The 7,512-nt window shown below is 36.1% G+C and overlaps 1 non-coding gene and 1 pseudogene across 1 annotated transcript; both read left to right on the top strand.

The window, feature by feature from the left end:
- Positions 1–1,313: 1,313 nt before the first annotated feature.
- Positions 1,314–5,440, top strand: LOC114721885 (squamosa promoter-binding-like protein 6; annotated as a pseudogene).
- A 1,283-nt stretch (positions 5,441–6,723) lies between these two features.
- Positions 6,724–6,794, top strand: TRNAD-GUC (transfer RNA aspartic acid (anticodon GUC)). Its single transcript has one exon. It is a non-coding gene; the product is annotated as a tRNA-Asp (tRNA).
- The last annotated feature ends 718 nt before the right edge of the window (positions 6,795–7,512 follow it).

Raw genomic sequence — 7,512 nt, 5'->3', positions numbered from 1 at the left:
TGTCATCCAAAATACAAACACTTAACTCTGTTTGACATTCAACTTAATCCTATATATGTATACATGATCATAATCTATTTTGTCTTTTATATTTATTTATTTTTATAAAGTAATTTTTATAATATTTGCATATGTTAAAAGTCTTATTAAATGATAATTTTAGCTAATACATATGATTAACAAAATTATTCTAATAAATATAATACCTGTTTGTTATAAATAACTAATTTAATTAATTTTTTTAATATATTTAAATTAGTTATCTTCAAATTAAGTAAACGGAGCTCATACATGGATATATCGGGTGGAATGGTACGGTCTCATTGAAGTCGCCGAACTCCTTCGTCCACTTAATAATTATTCATTTTCGCATCCCACTTCTTCCTACTTTCTACCATTAAGGAATATTCCTTTTCGCTCCCTTTTAATTCTAACCGGTCACATTAAAATGACAATTTTGGCCCTCTTCCCTCCGGCCTCCATAAGTACATGCTTGTAGTTTGAGATCAGGCTCATCCAAAAACTGCCTCTGAAGGAGCCGTTGAACTGGCCTCAAAAGGATTTTTAAAAATCAATTTAATATATTATATTACTTCTGTTTTTAATTATAAGATGTTATTTATAGATTACAAATAAGATATTATAATTAGAACAAAAAACAATAATATATTTTATCAAGTAAAAAAAGAGAACAAAAATCAAGTTTAACTAGATTATGAAAAATGCGCTCTCCACACCTAAAGAGAATGGAACAATCAATTTGCAGATTAATACAGGAGATCGCTTGTGAGAACATAAATATTTGATCGTCAAATATTAAGGAGGTGTTTGGGGAGCTATAAAAGTGCTTATTAAAAGCATTTTTTATAAATCAAAATAAATTCCTTCACATATTTATTTTATATATTACAAAATTATTTTTAAAAGTATAATTTCGTTACCATCCAAACACTCTTCAACGAAGAACATTCATTTTGCATGATTTCACTTTTTTTTTCCCCTGTTGGCTTGAAACGACGGAGCAAAAGGCCAGAAGTTAAAGGTCCACTCAGTCTCCCTTGCCCGCCTCTAAAAATGGTAACCCCAAATCTCTCCCTTCCTTCCATGGAGTCTGGGCTGCACTAAATATTCTCTTTCACCTTCTCTTTCCTCTGCTTCGACCCATTCAGTCATTCACAATCTCATTATTGCGAGCACACTGTTTGAAGTATTTCTTCCTCATGTTCTAGGCAAATTCTGGTTTCCTTGTACTCGACTACTCTCTGGCTTTTCTTACTCGGTATCTGAATTTGAGTTTCTGCTTCTGTCAGCTCACTGCTTAAGCCCCACAAGTACCAGTCTTTATTTATTCCTATTTACGTTGAGCATATTCACTTACCGTTTCAGAGGTGCTTGTTTATTCACTTCACGTGGGCGTCTGGCTTCTTTTCTTTGGCTACTTTTTAGCTGTCTTCTTCTCTGGATTTTGAGCTCTTCATGATGGTTTTTCCTTTGTTCAATCTTTCTTGTTTTCAGGAATTAAGCAAGCTCACTAACTTGCGGCCCCAGAACGGCTAATTTCTTTGCTTCTTAATGCTCTCTCATGGTAACTGTCTGTGAGCTTACTGCTCCGTTGAAGCTATACAAATCGAAATTCAAATTGAGTCTTGGGTGAGGCAGTACTGTTGACATACTATTCTTGAATAAATTGAAGCGGGTCCTTTGCTTTTTCTCGGGCTCTGATTCTAGCATATGTAATGGAGTCTAGGAGGTACGGTTCCGGAGATAAGGGTTTTGTGCCCAGTAATACATTTCCACCTCCTGATACGCTTGCGAGAAGCAAAAATCCCTTCCTGGGTTGGGAATTGAAAACCCAACCTAGTTTTTCCAACGACATTTTGGCCTCGGCTCAACAACATTTAGAGGGTCAAGTTTGTGAGGAAGTGGGATTTCCAGAAATGTTGGGGAAACAGTTGTCTAATGATCCGCTTGGCTGTATTATGAATGAGCCAAATTCATTTTCTGAAGGTGAAGACTCTGCTTCAAAGCTTTCAAACTCTGCGGTTGAATCTTACAGCCGGGATTCCCTCATTGATTTGAAGCTAGGACGAATTGGTGATCAAAGAGATGAGATGCAATGAATCGCCATTTTCCAAAGGTATTCCTCTTTTGTGTTCTTCAGAGTCATCTCCGACCCCCAAGAGAGTGAGAACTTCAGGGGTTCCGTCACAAACTGCTTACTGCCAAGTATATGGTTGCAACAAGGATCTAAGCGCCTCTAAAGACTACCACAAGAGGCACAAAGTTTGTGAGGTTCACTCCAAGACTGCTAAAGTCATAGTAAATGGCATAGAGCAAAGGTTTTGCCAACAATGTAGCAGGTTGGTCGATTTCAGTCTTCCACCTTTTACCTCCTTTTGATTGCCGATACTTCTGAGCTAAAGCATATATTTGTACATAAAATTGGTTTTAATAATTCCAAAAACTTGTCTCCTTTCTTATCTAGTGGAAAGCTAAACATGACCTTTAACCTCTTAAATTGTACGTCGTGAAGGTTCTTTTCATCATATAAGTATCTATTTTTTTTACCAGTTCATCATATAAGTATCTGAAAGCTTTGCCTGCTTTTGTTTTCATGTTCCGCCTTTCAAATTTTCTTGTCCAACTCGTTATCCTTCACTGCTTCACAACATTATATTCATTACTGTGAAAGTTGTTGAATGCAAATTTTTTGTTTTCAAACGTACAAGAATTTAGCCTCCCCAGCTGGCTACAGGAACAATCCTGACCTAATCATTGCTGGATACTACCTACTTCTCATAAAATAGAAAGTGTTTTTTAGCACCTCGTCTTGCTTATAAAGTTTTGCAGTCCAGACGTCCTGACAGAGATAAGCTTTAGAAAACAAATCCATATTATGATGATTTATAGCACCGCTAAAATGGTTAGTTAAATATTCAGGTTTCATTTGCTGGCTGAATTTGATGATGTTAAGCGCAGCTGTCGCAAACGCCTTGCAGGCCATAATGAGCGTCGGAGAAAGCCACAAATGGGTACTCATCCTGGAAAGGGCAGGAGGTTGCTTCAGTCATATAGTGGTATTAATACATATTTCGTAAATTAGATCACAATAGAATAGATCTTTCCTCCGTTTCTTCTCGTCTGTCCTCCCAAGTTTTGATTAGGTCCTTTTAGGACATTCACACATTTAGCATCCTGGAATTTGCAGTAACTTCATATTTCTTAGGCTTGAAAATATAATATATTATCTCTGTTAAGTCTATATAATAACCATGTCTCATGTAATGGAATGCCTGGTTGTGGTAGTTGTAAAAAGAAAGCAGGCCTTTTAGAAATTGGTTCCTTTCCTCGGTTCATTTCCACATTTGAAATATTTATTTTCCACTGGAATTAACTTGTGAATGGTGATTCTGGAAAATTTTATAGTTCATTTGCCACAATCCCCTCTAAAGCTTCACTGATGTAATGATGTTAATGTCACCATGTCATCATACCAGAGCGCCACAGGTTATTCACTATAGTTTCTTGGTGAAAAAAATGTTAATGTCTAGTGCTATTTCCTAATTAGACAGTTGTGCTGCCTTTTACATACTGAATTACTCTCTGGATGTAATTTTCAAACACATCCGATGATATCCTCGAGTCCCCTTTGTTTCAGAATGTTTTTCCTTCATCAATATTCTCCCTTATGGTAACTTTTGGTCTGTCCCTTGTCTTTGAGGAATAAACATGAGACTTCTTGTGTCAACGATATTTATGTTGCATTCTTTGGCCATATGATATATTTGACCTTTAAGTGATTTGCCCAACAAATTTTTTGGGGTGAACTCAGAAGGAATTTGATCTTTATTCTCTATTCTTGGTCATCTTTAAATACCAGATTAATTCATGGGAATGTATTTATCTTCATTTACTAAAACGCTAGCATTTACCTGATTGAATATGTTATATGTTATAACTTTGACTCCTGGTTTGTGTTCACATTATGAACCTCAATTTGACATATGCACATGTTAGCTTTCTGTCAAACTAATTCTGTCTGAGGAAAAGAAAAAACAAGATGAAGAATGTGAGAGCTTCCATTGGTTGGTGTGTTTTCTAGTCCTTGTAAGATTCACGGGGATACAGCTTTTTTCTGCTTTTCAAAAAAAACATTTACGTCCGCTCCTAAAATTGTTATGAAGTGGTAATTGGGAAATTCAAGTTAGTGAGTTATTTACAAGGTCTGGAATCTAAACTTCATACTCCATTTGCCTGTGTTAAAGTCTTACGACTCATTTTGGCATGTCACCAACTATTGAGCTGCTTTATTATTTTATTTTTTTCCCAAACGGTTCTTAAATATTGTTCTGTTATAACTACCGAGTTCTTATATCCAAATTTGCATTGCTACTTGCGAAATGTCTAGCTCCGAAGTTATATAAAGATCCAGTGGTTCTTGCAGATAGCAGATTCCAGGGCAGCATGCTAACAAGAGCACCTTTGTCTGCCAAGATATACTCCCTAGTATTGTTTTGCATTCTGACAAGTTTGGCACTGGTAGCTGGTGGAAACCTATAAAGGTCCAAGGTGGGAATGATTTTAGGCATATCTCTGCTATCACAAATGGGCATTCTCAATCAAGATCTTTGCTTCCTCCATATGCTGAAAAGCAATATCCGCTTCTGAATGAAACCGGTGCTATATCCACTACAGGAAGCATATTCTGTGAGAACAACAATGAGTATCCACCTGCTCTTGGAGGTGCCTATTCTGGGCCGCCATCGTCATACCAAGATACTGTCTTAGGAAGTGAAGACTTTAATGTTTTTGATACAGCATCAACCATTCAGGGATTATCGGGACTTACAGACTCAGGTTGTGCTCTCTCTCTTCTGTCATCTCAATCCCAGAACTCATTAAGCCATGCATCAGCAATTCCCGTGGGTCGCCCCATTGTTACTCCAAGCAGCCACGGCTATTACAGCTGAGTCATGCCTCTGAAAAGATCATGGGAATAAGCTCTCAGGCATCTGCAGGTGGGATGTCAGCATCAGGTAGTTTTCCATCAGAGATAAATCAGCCTGATGGAGGCCGTCTTGGCCCTGTGTTGATATTAGACAATAATGACATTGTCAACTTAGAAATCGCGCAGATGGTATTTTTCAAGGGTCAGAGGTTGTGAATATGAAAGCCCGTGAAGATGGCCCCACTATTGACTTGCTTCAATTGTCATCACAGCTTCACCGAGTTGAGCACCAACGGCAATCCTTGCAGGTGAAGCAAGAAAATGATTCTTTTTGCTCCCTCCGGATTACTTAGGTGATTTGGAAGAGGTACATCATAAAAATTTAGCAATAAACCATTTTTCTTTGTGGAGATGGTAGATTAGTAGAGCGAATCATGTGATACTTTGAGATGGAAGTAACTCTGACTATATGATCCAGGTCATTGACACAAGGTAAAGGCACGAAATTAGCAATGGACCTCGTGGGAACATTGTGGAAGCTCGAGCTGATATTAAACTACAGGAAACAGCATGACTATTCTGAATTGAATTCAAATGAAAGAAATATTTATATGTTGGGGATTGAATTTACTTTTAACATATGAAAGCAATTAGGAGATAGAGCTATCAATGTGTAGAGAAGTACGACGTGATGTTTGCTCAATGATGTTTCTCAGTACCCTTTTCTGTTGATGCAGAAAAAAGGAATTTCAGCAGGCGGCAGGAGCCTGTGACAGTTCTTCTGAAGAACAAAGAATGTAAATGGAAGCACTTAAGCAATGGCGAAGGAAGAGATTAAGATGCTGCAATTCTTATGTCGGCTGCTAAATAATTGAGAACTTCAAATAGCTTTAAGATTCTAAGAATGATAATGGTTAGTGAGGGCATAAACAAAAGCCTGATGTATTTTAGTTCCTAGTCAGGGCATCCGCAGTTCATCTAGGTCCTTTGTTGATTAGGAATTGAAATGTCGTAAAGATTTTTGAGACATTCTAGAGGCAGCTAAGTGGATAATTTAACTCCAAGGTGAATTTGTATTTTATTTTTAATTGAATAAATTGTGATAATTTTCTCTGAAAATTTGATTATTCTACCCATGCCTCTCTCTCTCTCCTCTCTGTTTACTCTATTGTCATGAAATTTTTTGATTATTAGAATAAGTTGACTTTTTTTTTTTTTGGTGGAATCCATGTTCTATTTTTAACATGAGAATTGTGAAAGTAATGAGTATGTCAAGTCTTAAAATGAGAATATGGCTTGATAATATGTGCTATGCAATGATAAATGTAGTTTAAATAATTGTGTTTCTTTAGTTATTTTTAAAACCAAATATTATACAAAATTATAAAATATTACCTTTATAAAAAAAATAAGAGAAAATTTTGTACGAATTAGAATAACATATGAAAATAGAATTTATAAACATTTAGCTCATTAGAAGTAATTCATTGTATAGAAACTGCGATTTCCAAAAAAAAAAAACGCATCATAAGAAAAACGCAATAAAACATCAACCTTTGCTCTAATCAATGATATATTGATATTGATTTTCAGGAGGATTAGTGCAAGTACGTTAGTCCTAATAAAAGAAATGGGCTCATTGGTAAATATCTCTGAATCAAATTTTTTTTTTTTTTTGGGGTCCAAATCTCTGAATCAAATTAAATTGAAAGGAATAATTAGGGGCAGTGGTGTGACGACCGTCAATACTGTAAAAGGGACAAGCGTCTCAGCTAGTCGTTGTAGTATAGTGGTGAGTATTCCCGCCTGTCACGCGGGCGACCGGGTTCGATCCCCGGCAACGGCGGAATGTTTTTGGCAAAACAAAAGGGGCGTGGGACGTCCTGTTTGACCTTTCCATTTGGGCCTTGAATTTTTTGGCCATATTTGGGCCTGAGCTTCATATTGGGTTGTCTGTCTGAAAACAATACTTCTACACTAGAATACATTGGCTGGAAAGAGATTAGGATTGTTAGCCCAAAAAAAAAATTGGGACTTACTATTTTGATATTTAAAAGACTTGGGTGAGCCACGTGGTTACCCCAAATGATCACCCACAGATGCAGTCACGTGCGTTCTCGATGAAGAATCTCATGAGAAAGAAGCAAGCTACAAAATCATAGGACCAAAAAGACGATTTGTTGGGGGGAAATTTAGAAGTCACCCTGCAGTGTTTTGGTAATTTTGTTCAGCAGTTGCTTCAAAAAATGAGGCTTAATGTGTAGTTAATGAATATTTCATTCTACATAGTATAACGGATATTTTAAAACAAAATGTCCTGTGGAATTCCATTCCATTTAATAACCATTCAACATAAAAATTGATAGGTATATTTTTATATATATTTTAGTCATCTGCAGAAAAAGCTACTAATTGTTCTGATTAAATTCAAATCGTTTTTGAATTTGGATAATTTTATTTTAAAGATGATCTATCAATTTTCATTATTTATATCTTTATTCTGACAGCCCAGTTTTTTAATTACTTTCCACTTTTCTTTCTTTAAAAAAAATATTTTATCTTAG

The sequence above is a fragment of the Neltuma alba genome, unplaced genomic scaffold (genome assembly GCF_004799145.2).
Source record: "Neltuma alba isolate B1F8T4 unplaced genomic scaffold, ASM479914v2 tig00012074_pilon, whole genome shotgun sequence".
Classification (NCBI taxonomy): domain Eukaryota; kingdom Viridiplantae; phylum Streptophyta; class Magnoliopsida; order Fabales; family Fabaceae; genus Neltuma; species Neltuma alba.
This window is presented reverse-complemented; position numbering and strand designations above follow the sequence as displayed.